Genomic DNA, 13,796 nt, shown 5'->3' with positions numbered 1-13,796 from the left:
GCTTCACCTTGTGTGCCTTGCCCGGTTTGCCTGCCTTACTGGATTTCTTGCCTTGTTTACGGCCTAGCTAACTTTGCTTGGAATTCTTGCCTTGTTGCTGCAAACTTTGTTTGCTGGACTACTCGCAGCCAGAGTCTGTCAGAGGTGCATATGGGAGCTTTTGCTCCAGGACTTGCAGGAAACATGGGGACGTTTGGGGAAAGTTGGAGCAATGAAGGGGAGTTAGAACTTCCATGTTTCTTCCATGCCTCACCCTGGAGCATCACAATTAGCAACAAGCTACATCAAAAGTGTCTGACACCTTTTCTGCTTATGTGGAGAATCAACCATATAGTATTTTTAGCTATATGATTTGTTCTAATTCCTGTAAATGCAGTTGTGCATTGCTTCTTAATAACATAACATCTATATTACTGAATTATACAGTATATTATTTCTAGAAGAACTTCAATGCAATGAATATATTTTAGAGTATGACTGGAAAATGTGGGGGAATCAGCAAAAGTTGTTATAAAGTTGTAAAGGAAAGCACTAATGAGGTCAGCTGCAAATTAATAGGAAGGCCGAGAGATGTTAGGATAGTGATAAGGAGAACACAGTGGCTTCTGGAAGAATGGCTGGTTGTTTATAAAGAAAAGTTTCAAAAAACTTTAATATAAGCACCGGTGAAACAAATATAAGAGAGTTTCTTGATCAATATAAAAAAGACTTTAGAGGTTATAAGTGCCATCAAAGATCTGAAGAAGTCCACCCAACTTTTGAAGGACAACTTTTGAAGTTTCCTCTGTCACTATAAGTGATCATATGTAATTATCAGCGGGGAACATTACTGAACACTAATGAAACTGAATTGTATCCCGCTTCAGTGTAGGACTCATGCTCTGATTGTTCAATTTTTCTCACCCACATGTACACTAATAATCCTGCACTACAAGACAACTTTAGCTTGGGCAGAGGTGGAAGGTCAGCAAAACAGAACTGTGTCTTAACTTTATCCATAAGGTTTCTGCACACAGCATTTACTATGCCAGTTTCAAGGACCAAGATTAGGGAGTCGCTGAAACTAGTTACTTATTTTAATCCCATATTTAACAAGGATGAAATAAGTCTGCTAACAAGATAGCATTTGTAGACACATAGCACAAGGGGAATTGATAAAATGCAAACAAGATCTGCAGCAAAGTCCAAAAAGCTTTATCTAGATTTAATACTTGACTCTAAAGCAGCACTAGTTGAGTAGTTTCTATTCTTTAGGAGACCCAGATATAAAATTACAAAGTTATGGGTGCCATAATTGAAAAGAAATCGTACAATGCATAAAATAGATTATGCAGTTTCTTTTCAGTTATGGTATCCATAACTTTGCAAATTCTGGGGTTATTGTGATGTATTTTGGAAGGGCTGGTCTTTTTAAGTGAATTTAGAAAGAGACTGTTTTTCTACAGCTATAATAAGTGATGGGTATATTCAGTTAGTTCTGAGGCAGCTAGAATTCAACTTTTTCTTATTTACAAAACCTCAAACCCAAAAACCTGGTTGTTTGTCTGAGGAATCTTTCATTTGGAAGTCTCTCTCTCTCTCTCTCTCTCTTTCTCTCTCTCTCTCTCTCTCGCTTTCTCTCTCTCTTTTTTTTTGAAGCATGAACATAAAAAGTAAGAACAGGAAAACAATGAGGCAGAAGTAATTGTTTAATACAGGCTGATAGAGAAAAAAACCAAATCCCTCTTAATCCCTTCAGTCAGAACTGAAGAAACCTCTTGGGTGAGAAGCAAAACATCTTCAAGGAAAAGCAAAGAAAGTCCAGTTGCTTTTGAAAAAGTGCCTTTGGGGAAATCTCTGTTAATTGATTCCATTATTTAGTGTTACAGTGCTCCAATTCAGCTATACATAATGTTACTACAACAGCTGTTTCCCTGCCACATGTTCATTATACATTAGACTTCCAAGCTTCTAAAGAAGCCCTTTAAAATAATTCTTCCAGAGCCATCTCTATAGTTTTGAAGCCTCTAGACCAGGGGTCTCCAACCTTGGCAACTTTAAGACTTGTGGACTTCAACTCCCAGAATTCCTCAGCCAGCTTTGCTGGCTAAGGTATTCTGGGAATTGAAGTCCACAAGTCTTAAAGTTGCCAAGGTTGGAGACCCCTGCTCTAGACCCAAGTGCACCTTACACACCACTGTGGAATTTTACAAGAGAGTAGCGAAGTAACTAACCCCAGTTTATCTCAGGGGCTTAGTTTGAAGTTCACTATATCTTGTGAAACCAGCTAAATTGATCCTGGGCCAGTTATGTGAACATAGCCAATGAAAAGCTTTTAATGAAAAAAAGCACTTAAATTAAAAATTATGCGTTCCTTTCCCTGGGCTACTTCAGCACTGCTAGTTATTCCTTCCTATGGATGCTTTGAAAAAGAAGTGGGAGTTATCAAACCAGTGTGCCACTCCAGTGCTCTGAAATCTGCCAAGGCTGTACTGAATGTTCCATCTACGTAAAGAAAGCGATTTATTTGGGAACAAGTAGGCTCTCTTAGAGATAGTACAATTTTGCACAGTGCCAAGAGACAGTGTCATTTTGTAAAATCAAGTCAAGGTAAGAGGTCAGGGCAATCGGCTTGAAGTAGCTGCTAAATATGGAGATAGCTGCATCCTGTTATGAAAGTCATTGGCTTTGCTTGCGAATTGTCCTCCAGTACATTGAAGTGATTATTTATTGAATCTCTACTGCCTGCTTGGGGCCAATGACTCGCCACCGATGGTCAGCCGCGGATTAAGCTGACTGTGCGGGATGCGGCATCCACAACCACTCTGTCTTGGCGGGATTGAGCTTGAGCCTGTTTCTCCCCATCCAGACCCGTCGGCCTCCAGACACGGGACAGCACTTGATAACCGTTGGGGTGGTCCGGTGTGAAAAATACAGCTGGGTGTCATCCGCATACAGCTGATACTTCACACGAAACCACTGATGATCTCACCCAGCGGCTTCATGTAGATGTTAAACAGGAGGCGAGAGAATCGACCCCGCGGCACCCCACAAGTGAGGCGCCTCGGGCCGACCTCTGCCCCCTGTCAACACCGACTGCGACGGTCGGAGAGATGGGAGGAGAACCACCGATAAACGGTGCCTCCCACTTACCGTGTCAATAGGACCACCCTCACAGATAGGAACAGACTCCTCCCCCATAACCTCCGAACCTGATAATAAAAAACCGCCGCGAGCATGTGCAGGAACTGGCCCCTTACCCGACGGGTTACCCCCATTACCCGCCCTTTCCCTCCCACCCCTTAAAATTCCTCTCTAAAAACCCCACAAGCTCTTCTTTTTATGCCACCTCTGTGGGTCCCAAGACCCGTCATGGAGGCCGGCCCTCGGTAATGAGGAGGGCCATTCCTGCGAGGCGGGGGCACCTCGCAGGCGCAAGAGTTCACAAGCAGTATAATGCGTAGCAGCTGAGACTAAGAATCGGCAAAGTAGAGGCTCCATCTCCGGATGGCAAAATGATGACTGATGGTACTAGTCCAGAATGAAGGCATACAAAGAATGGAACAGTAATTAGCACCGAATGACAGTCAAGATGGTATTCTGTCCGGTGCCTAGTCCAAACATCCTGGAACCGGGGGTGAGGGGAAATGGTATTCCAGTCGCTGGCTACGTCCTCCTCCGTCCTCCTCTGTCGTAATGTTACTACAACAGCTGTTTCCCTGCCACATGTTCATTATACATTAGACTTCCAAGCTTCTAAAGAAGCCCTTTAAAATAATTCTTCCAGAGCCATCTCTATAGTTTTGAAGCCTCTAGAGCAGGGGTCTCCAACCTTGGCAACTTTAAGACTTGTGGACTTCAACTCCCAGAATTCCTCAGCCAGCTTTGCTGGCTAAGGTATTCTGGGAATTGAATCCACTGGCTGAAGGCCAGCTCGTGGGTCTGAAGTGGGGAAGGAGACAGAACAAAAACAGACACCAATTTTCTTCAAAAATCCAATCTTAAGCAGAAGCTGGTAACACAAGACTTACACTATAAAGCAGTGATGGCTAACCTTTTTCTCATCATGTGCTGAAAGCGTGCGTGGCAGCACGTGTGTGTGCCAGCACTCATAATGCAATGCGATCCACCCCTGTGCATGTGCGCGTGACCCCCCACCCTTCCCCTGCCCCCCGTGCATGTGCATGTGATCCCCCCATGCTCCCCCTGCACATGTGTGTGCCAGCACTCATAATGCAATGCGATCCACCCCTGTGCATGTGCGCGTGACCCCCACCCTTCCCCTACCCCGTGCATGTGCATGTGATCCCCATGCTCCCCTGCACATGCGCATGCACCCCACCCCTGCACCCTGCACATGTGTGTGCCAGCACTCATAATGCAATGCGATCCACCCCTGTGCATGTGCGCGTGACCCCCACCCTTCCCCTACCCCGTGCATGTGCATGTGATCCCCATGCTCCCCTGCACATGTGTGTGCCAGCACTCATAATGCAATGCGATCCACCCCTGTGCATGTCGCGTGACCCCCACCCTTCCCCTACCCCGTGCATGTGCATGTGATCCCCATGCTCCCCTGCACATGCGCATGCACCCCACCCCTGCGGATGCTCCCACCCCTGCACCCTGCACATGTGTGTGCCAGCACTCATAATGCAATGCGATCCACCCCTGTGCATGTCGCGTGACCCCCACCCTTCCCCTACCCCGTGCATGTGCATGTGATCCCCATGCTCCCCTGCACATGTGTGTGCCAGCACTCATAATGCAATGCGATCCACCCCTGTGCATGTCGCGTGACCCCCACCCTTCCCCTACCCCGTGCATGTGCATGTGATCCCCATGCTCCCCTGCACATGTGTGTCCCAGCACTCATAATGCAATGCGATCCACCCCTGTGCATGTGCGCGTGACCCCCCACCCTTCCCCTGCCCCCCGTGCATGTGCATGTGATCCCCCCATGCTCCCCCTGCACATGTGTGTGTGCCCCCCGTCCCCCATTTTTGACCTAGCAGGCCTCCCTGCAGGTTCCTGGGCCCAAAATGGGCTGGGGGCCACACCCTGCACTCCACCCCTGCACCCTGCACATGTGTGTGCCAGCACTCATAATGCAATGCGATCCACCCCTGTGCATGTCGCGTGACCCCCACCTTCCCCTACCCCGTGCATGTGCATGTGATCCCCATGCTCCCCTGCACATGCGCATGCACCCCACCCCTGCACCCTGCACATGTGTGTGCCAGCACTCATAATGCAATGCGATCCACCCCTGTGCATGTCGCGTGACCCCCACCCTTCCCCTACCCCGTGCATGTGCATGTGATCCCCATGCTCCCCTGCACATGCGCATGCACCCCACCCCTGCACCCTGCACATGCGCATGCACCCCACCCCTGCACCCTGCACATGTGTGTGCCAGCACTCATAATGCAATGCGATCCACCCCTGTGCATGTCGCGTGACCCCCACCCTTCCCCTACCCCGTGCATGTGCATGTGATCCCCCCATGCTCCCCCTGCACATGTGTGTGTGCCCCCCGTCTCCCATTTTTGACCTAGCAGGCCTCCCTGCAGGTTCCTGGGCCCAAAAATGGGCTGGGGGGGCCCGCCACACACCCTGCACTCCACCCCTGCACCCTGCACATGCGCATGCACCCCCACCCCCTGCGGATGCTCCCCACCCCTACGCATCCCAAAAATCAGCTGGCTGGCGGGAGGCGCGCACACATGCGCGGTGGAACTGAGCTGGGTGACGGCTCACATGCCTGTAGAGAGGGCTCTGCATACCAGCTCTGGCACATGTGCCTTAGGTTCATCATCATGGCTATAAAGAATAACCAGACACTTCCTTGTCAATTCACAAAAACTATGGTCACAAGAGGCCTAGGACCTCAGACCTTACCACATCAATAAGACGACCAAATGCAATGTTTGAATGATTTCCTTGAAATATCAAGTTCAGAGGACAGTTTTTCCTCTTCTTCTCCCTCCTCAAAATCACAAGATTGTAGACTTCTCTCTAGCTATTATTTTGGGATTATTACATAATTGGCATCATATCTTTTTTTAATCTGGAACTGAACACACTCAAAACCGTAGAAATGGTGGTAGACTTTAGGAGAAACCTTTCCATACTTCCACCTCTTACAATAATAGACAACACAGTAACAACTGTAGAGACCTTCAAATTTCTAGGTTCTACCATATCGCAAGTTCTAAAATGGACAGTTAACATAAAAACATCATCAAAAAAGCACAACAAAGAATGTTCTTTCTGCACCAATTCAGAAAGCTCAAACTGTCCAAGGAGCTGCTGATCCAGTTCTGCAGAGGACTTATTGAGTCTGTCATCTGTACCTCTATAACTGTCTGATTTGGTTCTGTAACCCAACAAGACAGACACAGACTTCAGAGGATGATTAGAACTGCAGAAAAAACAATTGCTACCAACCTGCCTTCCATTGAGGACCTGTATACTGCACGAGTCAAAAAGAGGGCCGTGAAAATATTTACAGACCCCTCACATCTTGGACATAAACTGTTTCAACACCTACCCTCAAAACAAAGCTATAGAGCACTGCACACTAAAACAACTAGACACAAGAATAGTTTTTTCCCAAACGCCATCACTCTGCTAAACAAATAATTCCCTCAACACTTTCAAACTATTTACTAAATCTGCACTACTATTAATCTTCTCATCGTTCCCATCACCCATCTTCTTTCACTTATGACTGTATGACTGTAACTTTGTTGCTTGTATCCTTACGATTTATATTGATATTGTTTCCTGATTGCTTTTTTGTACCCTATGACTATCATTAAGTGTTGTAAATTAGAATTCTTGATGAACATATCTTTTCTTTTATATACACTGAGAATATATGCACCAAGACAAATTCCTTGTGTATCTAATCACACTTGGCCAATAAATTCAATTCTATTCAATTCTATTCTATTCTATTCTATTCTATTCTATTCTATTCTAATCTAATCCTGATGCAATTCTTATTACAAAATCAAGCAATTAAAAGTGTTTTCAACCATGTGTTACAACGTTCCAAGGGTGGGGTTAGTATATCTCCCCTAACCTCTCCCAATATTTGTTAAAAGCTTTAGAAACTTGAGCAAGACAATTCGCTCATCTCTATCCCAGCCCTTTTCCATTTACCTTTCAAAAAGACAATATTCCAAGTAACGTGATGCTTGTATGTTGCTTTTAGACACTGCAAATTATTATATATGTATTACAATAAAATATTTCAAGAATGCTGTAGAATAGATCTGCTGCTTCCATAACAAATTTTACTATTAGAGAAAATAATAAGATTGTAAGTTTGAAGGAGCACATTGTATTTGGTTGCGGCAAATGAAAAAAATAAATGAATGAATAAACCAGTGAATCAAAAGAGTTTTGCATCACCTTAAAAAAGCATTATTATTTTTTTTTTTATTTACATTTATATCCCGCCCTTCTCCGAAGACTCAGGGCGGCTTACAATGTATAATTATTAAGAGCCCGTTTGGTATAGTGCTAAAAACATCAGGCTAGAACCTAGGACACTGTGAGTTTAACCATTGTTGTATAGCATCCTTGGAAATTATTATTAATTAGTTAACTAACTAATGATTATAAACCATAATTATTACTATAGATCCTTAAGTCTGCACCCCAAAATGTAACATTTGAGCAGGTAGTAAATCAACAAGGCCTAGCGAAGTGGCAAAGATTAAGAAAAGTAGTCCAGCTTTTCAATGGCTAAAATAGGCTAAAACAATGGCAAATTATTTTGTCATTGTTTATTCTTTTATTATTTCACTTCTGTTCTGTTTGCACACCTTTCATTTTTCTTCCTTTTTATTATTGTAAACCGCCTGGAATAGCTCCACAACAAACAAATAAATTAAATAGCAGGAGTAAAAAGCTATTAATTTTTTTAAAAAAAAAGCAAATATGTATCTAATATTTCTTATCATGGGAGACAATAGATGAAACGGAACATCAAATCTGGTTGTGTATTGTAATTATAGGCTTATGTTGTTTCTTCTTCTGTACATTGATTCCCTCCCCTAAACCTTCTTCTGAATAGTCACTCTGTTTTCTGGAGCACTCTGAAAACATGGAGAATGTTGAAGAAGGCATATATGAGATCCACCGAACAAAGACATTAATATCATTAAATCCATTTAATGGGATTTCTCTCCAATTATTAGGTTTTGCTTGTTTAAATAAAGTATAATAGAAACAGGCAGTTTATACTTCATATAATAACTATATCTTGTCCAGTGGTAAAATCCTCCGTGGTTTGCCAGCTGTTCACTGCCTGTGCATGCGCTGTTGTGCCAAACGCATGCTGCATGTGCATGCATGCGCATTGCGCACCAAATGTATGCTTAGTGCGCATGCGCAGTGTGCACCAAAAACATGCTGTGCATGCACACATACGCAGTGCATGTCAAACACACACTTTGCGTGGAAAAATGACACTTAACAAGGTAAGTAGAACAGCGAGGGGAGAGAACAGGTGTGCCATGCTATTTAGATTCACTAGAAAGCAGGATTTCCTGCTTTCTAGCGAATATAAATTGCGCGGCACAGCTAATCATCAGAAATATGGGTTCGGACCAACTGGTAGCTTTTTTTTACTACCGGTTCACTGAACCGGTAGCTTTTATCACCACAGGTTCGCCCAAACCGGTGTTAACCAGTAGGATTTCACCAATGATCTTGTCCCAAGTAGCCTGTAGAATCAATATTTTAATGAATATCTATTTGCTAAATATAATAGAAAAGGCAACTAAAGGGATTAAGAGAAGATGACAACAGTGTGCTCATGCCAACTGAATGAGAAGAATTTTGAGACTTTTTTTTTCTGAAAGGGAAATTTCTTCGGCTAAATTTACTGTTATTTAGTGCAATATCACAATGAAAACTATTGCCATTGTTAAGCTGAGTAGAGTAAGTGTATATTGATGTGGTGTTTGTAGATTACAAATCTTGCTCCCAAAGGATTAAATGGTCAAGTCTGGATTTATTGTCTTTATTTGGAGTCTCATTTCTGACTCCTGCTCTTCCTGTGGCTGACCAAACCCCATTTAGTCTGTCTTTCTTTCCTGTAATTGTCATGTCCCAGAGAAGAAAAAAAAGCTACTTTAACTTCGCAACCTGGGCAAACTGGAGATCTGTTTTTATAGGGACAGCTGCAAGAATTATGGAAAGTCTGTAACTGCACCACAAAAAATGGCAGAAAATATTCATCCTATGGGGAAAAGATGATACTCATTACATAATGGACCATCCCAGTGGTGGGTTTCTACTGGTTCGCACTGGTTCGGGCCAGCAGGTAGTGGCGGTGACAGAAGGCTCTGCCCACCTGCCTGAACGTCATCACAGACGGTCTGCGCATGTGCAGAAGGTTCTACGCATGCGCAGAAGCGCCGCATGCAAGCAAAGCTAGTGCCCACACACATGCTCACAGCTCCAAACCGGTAGCAAAGGTAAGTGGGACCCACTACTGGACCATCCCCACATTAAGTCCATTCTCCTGCCCTGGGATGTGTTTTCCACATGGTTGCTTAGTAAGCACAACTCTGAAAACAGCAAAAATATCCCTCTTTGAAGAAAGACATTAATTGCTCCAAAGTGTTTGTTTGTTTGTTTGTTTGTTTACATTTATACCCCGCCCTTCTCCGAAGACTCAGGGCGGCTTACAGTGTATAAGGCAATAGTCTCATTCTATTTGTATATTTTTTACAAAGTCAACTTATTGCCCCCCCAACAATCTGGGTCCTCATTTTACCTACCTTATAAAGGATGGAAGGCTGAGTCAACCTTGGGCCGGGCTCGAACCTGCAGTAATTGCAGGCTTTGTGTTCTTAATAACAGGCCTTACCAGCCTGAGCTAAACTGGCCCTTAGTTTCTTGTGACAAAGGTGGTGGGCTGTATCTTTTGATGGTCTTCAAGAAGGTGACAAGCAACAGGGAGAAAGCAGATCTACTTAACTCATTTTTTGCATCTGTCTTTACACAAAAGGAAAAAACAATCCAACCTATCAAAAACAGCACCACAAAAAACAGATTAGGAACACAAGTTAAAATAGAGAAAAAAATGGTAAGTGAACATCTGTCTACCCTAGATGAGTTTAAATCACCAGGACCGGATGGATTACACCCCAGAGTTCTGAAGGAACTGGCAGACGAAATCTCAGAACCACTGAACGATATCTTTCAAAGATCCTGGAGCACAGGGGAACTGCCAGAGGACTGGAAAAGAGCTGATGTAGTTCCCATCTTCAGAAAAGGAAAAAAAAACAGATCCAGGAAACTACAGACCTATCAGCCTAACCTCAATACCAGGGAAGATTCTGGAAAAGATCATCAAGCAACGAATCACCAAACACCTAGAAGCAAAGTAATAACCAAAAGCCAGAATGGGTTTGTCAAAAACAGATCATGCCAGACTAATCTTATTGCATTTTTTGACAAAGTGACAAAACTAGTGGACCAGAGGAATGCTGTTGATATAATTTACTTGGACTTCAGTAAAGCATTTGATAAAGTAGATCATAACCTACTACTAGATAAAGTAGAAAAATGTGGGTTAGACAGCACCACCACCAGATGGATTCATAACTGACTGACCAACCTCACTCAATGTTTAGTCCTCAATGAAATTACATCCACATGGAGGGAAGTATGCAGTGGAGTACCCCAAGGCTCTGTTTTAGGCCCAGTACTCTTCAACATCTTCATCAATGACTTGGACGAGGGGATAGATGTGGAACTCATCAAATTTGCAGATGACACCAAGCTGGCAGGAATAGCCAACACTCCAGAAGATAGGCTCAAGATACAGAAAGATCTCGACAGACTAGAATATTGGGCACTATCTAACAAAATGAAATTCAACAGTGAAAAAAGTAAGGTTCTACATTTAGGCCAAAAAAACAAAATGCACAGGTACCATATATGTGGTACCTTGCTCAATAGTAGTAACTGTGAGAGGGATCTTGGAGTCCTAGTGGACAACCATTTAGATATGAGCCAGCAGTGTGCAGCAGCTGCCAAAAAAGCCAACACAGTTCTGGGCTGCATAAACAGAGGGATAGAATCAAGATCACGTGAAGTTTTAATACCACTTTATAATGCCTTGGTAAGGCCACACTTTGAATATTGCATTCAGTTTTGGTCGCCATGATGTAAAAAGGATGTTGAGACTCTAGAAAGAGTGCAGAGAAGAGCAACAAAGATGATTAGGGGACTGGAGGCTAAAACATAAAGAATGTTTGCAGGAACTCGGTATGTCTAGTTTAATGAAAAGAAGGACTGTGGAGACATGATAGCAGTGTTCCAATATCTCAGGGGTTGCCACAAAGAAGAGGGAGTCAAACTATTCTTCAATGCACCTGAGGGTAGAACAAGAAGCAATGGATGGAAACTAATCAAGGAGAGAAGCAACCTAGAACTAAGGAGAAATTTCCTGACAGTTAGAACAATTAATAAGTGGAACAACTTGCCTGCAAAAGTTGTGAATGCTCCAACACTGGAAATTTTTAAGAAAATGTTGGATAACCATTTGTCTGAAATGGTGTAGGGTTTCCTGCCTGGGCAGGGGGTTGGACTAGAAGACCTCCAAGGTCCCTTCCAACTCTGATGATATTATTATTATTATTATTATTATTATTATTATTATTATTATTATTATTATTATTATTATTATTATTATTCAAGTATAAATTGAGGCTCCCATCCCTTATTTTCTAACGTTTTGTCCCTCAAGAATGTATTTTGAAATTGATTGGGATAAATATCGTGCTAAACTATTTATTCATATAGTCCTTTAAATAATTTTAAATACAGAGCCAGCCATCCAATCTTGCTTTTTGAAGATTTTATGACTAGAGTAACTAGTTAACAAGAAAAGATATTTTATTTCTCATTTTAGTACTTTGCTTCTTCACTGGAACAGACTTCTCAAAACAACTTATATTTTGTATAGTTTGTATTTATACTTTAAATTAAGAACGCAAACTACTAAGAGAAAGTGAGTACCATAAGGTTTATATAGGAATTTTCAACTGGCACAGAAGTGGTGTCAGACTGGGATGAACTTCTTGAAAATTCTAAAACCAGACAGATGTTTTCCTTGATCATCACTCACCTCACCTTCGAAGGTAGTAAGAGACAGAGAGTATTCATAGACGATATCAATATAATTGCTAGGCCCATTTGGGAGACCGTAACTCGCAAAACAATTTAGGAGTAGAGATGCTGAAAAACTATTATAATAGTGGCAAAGAGCATAATCTTTTTCAAATCAGTCATGAACATAACTCCTATTTTTAGTTGAGCTATATGCCCACTGTGTAGGATTGAATCTCAAGTTGACAGATTCCTAATCAGCACATTCAAAGAACTTTTAATATCCTGAATATGGTGATATTTAAAAGATGGAAATCAAAGTGGTATTATCACTGATGAGTTTCTACAAATTATATAAAGACTGCTTTAAATTTAAGATTTATTAATATTTAATGATTATATTGATTACAAAACATTTAACAGAAGAGTTGGAAGGGACTTGGAGGTCTTTTAATCCAACACCTGCAACTAGCAGAAGACCATGTCCCATTCTGGACAAATGGATGTCCACTCTCTTCTTAGAAACCTCCAGTGATGTGAGCACCCACAATTCCTGAAAGCAGGCTGTTCCACTGATGGTTCTGTCAGGAAATTTACGGAACGCAACTGTTTGTGAATAGCTATTGACTCATAATCTACTATCAACACTGATGCCTGTCTCTGAGGCACTTAATTCACTGCTGCTATGAGAAGTAAATCAACCAGAAGGGAAAAGGGGGAAAAAAAGTTGCATTACTAGTCCTCACAAGTCCCTGATCTGCTCTCTCCTTCAATAAAATTAAAATCAGGAAAGAAATAGAAACGTATTCTGTTCCATGTGTCTATAATCCTAAATGAGAACGGCCTGATGTCTTACATAGACATTATACAGAATTCATAGGACCATGAGATTTGAATTCTATGTCTGTATGCCTGTAAGGTATTTCAGGTCTTGTAATCTAAGTATTGAAAGTGTATACTGTACTGATGGAGATTTAAAAACAAAATGCCATAGGACCTTCCTTTGAGTCTTCCCTTGTGGCGAAACCTTCCTACTGGAAGGTTTTTATTGAAGAATGGGGATATTTTTGTTAATTTCCCTTTTCCATCACACTTCTGGCACTCCAAAATCCGAGTATTCTCTCTGGAACCAAGCATGGGTTAGTCCGTGAGGCTGCAGAAGAGGAAAATTGTACCTTTCTGTTCCACAGCAGGCACAATAAAATGAAGTATCATGCATACAGGCATTAAATCTAAGACACCTTTGAATCCAACACTTGTCTCTAGAACTATAACATAATTTAGTTTATTTTTTTTCAATATATGAAAGGTTCCCAGGTTTAAATTAAAAGATAATACATATTTGTTTTGATCTGCCAGTGAGAAAAAGCATCTTTTCCTCACCACTTAGAAGGGGATGTCTCTACATTGTGCCTCTTACGACTTGAAGGCTCACCGACGGAACACAAAGAAAAAAACACATCATTTTTCTGCAGAATACTGTTTTAATTCCGAAGCAAAAATATAAATTTCATAAATTAATCAATACACATGTTAATTTTCATTTATGTCTTTACAATGCTTTGGTTTTCAGAGAATGAGAAGCACATAATATGTTCTGAACAATTTGCCTGAGAAATCAATTTGTGATTTTCTTGACAGCATGTACTGTTCAATAGGTGAACATAAGCTGGAGT

The 13,796-nt window shown here is 42.1% G+C and overlaps 1 protein-coding gene across 2 annotated transcripts in view; it reads left to right on the top strand.

Moving 5' to 3' along the window:
• TEX38 (testis expressed 38) overlaps positions 1–13,796 on the top strand; it is a 35,069-nt gene that overhangs the window by 4,830 nt on the left and 16,443 nt on the right. The gene's annotated exons all lie outside the window — the stretch shown is intronic.

The sequence above is a fragment of the Ahaetulla prasina genome, chromosome 3 (genome assembly GCF_028640845.1).
Source record: "Ahaetulla prasina isolate Xishuangbanna chromosome 3, ASM2864084v1, whole genome shotgun sequence".
NCBI lineage: Eukaryota > Metazoa > Chordata > Lepidosauria > Squamata > Colubridae > Ahaetulla > Ahaetulla prasina.
This window is presented reverse-complemented; position numbering and strand designations above follow the sequence as displayed.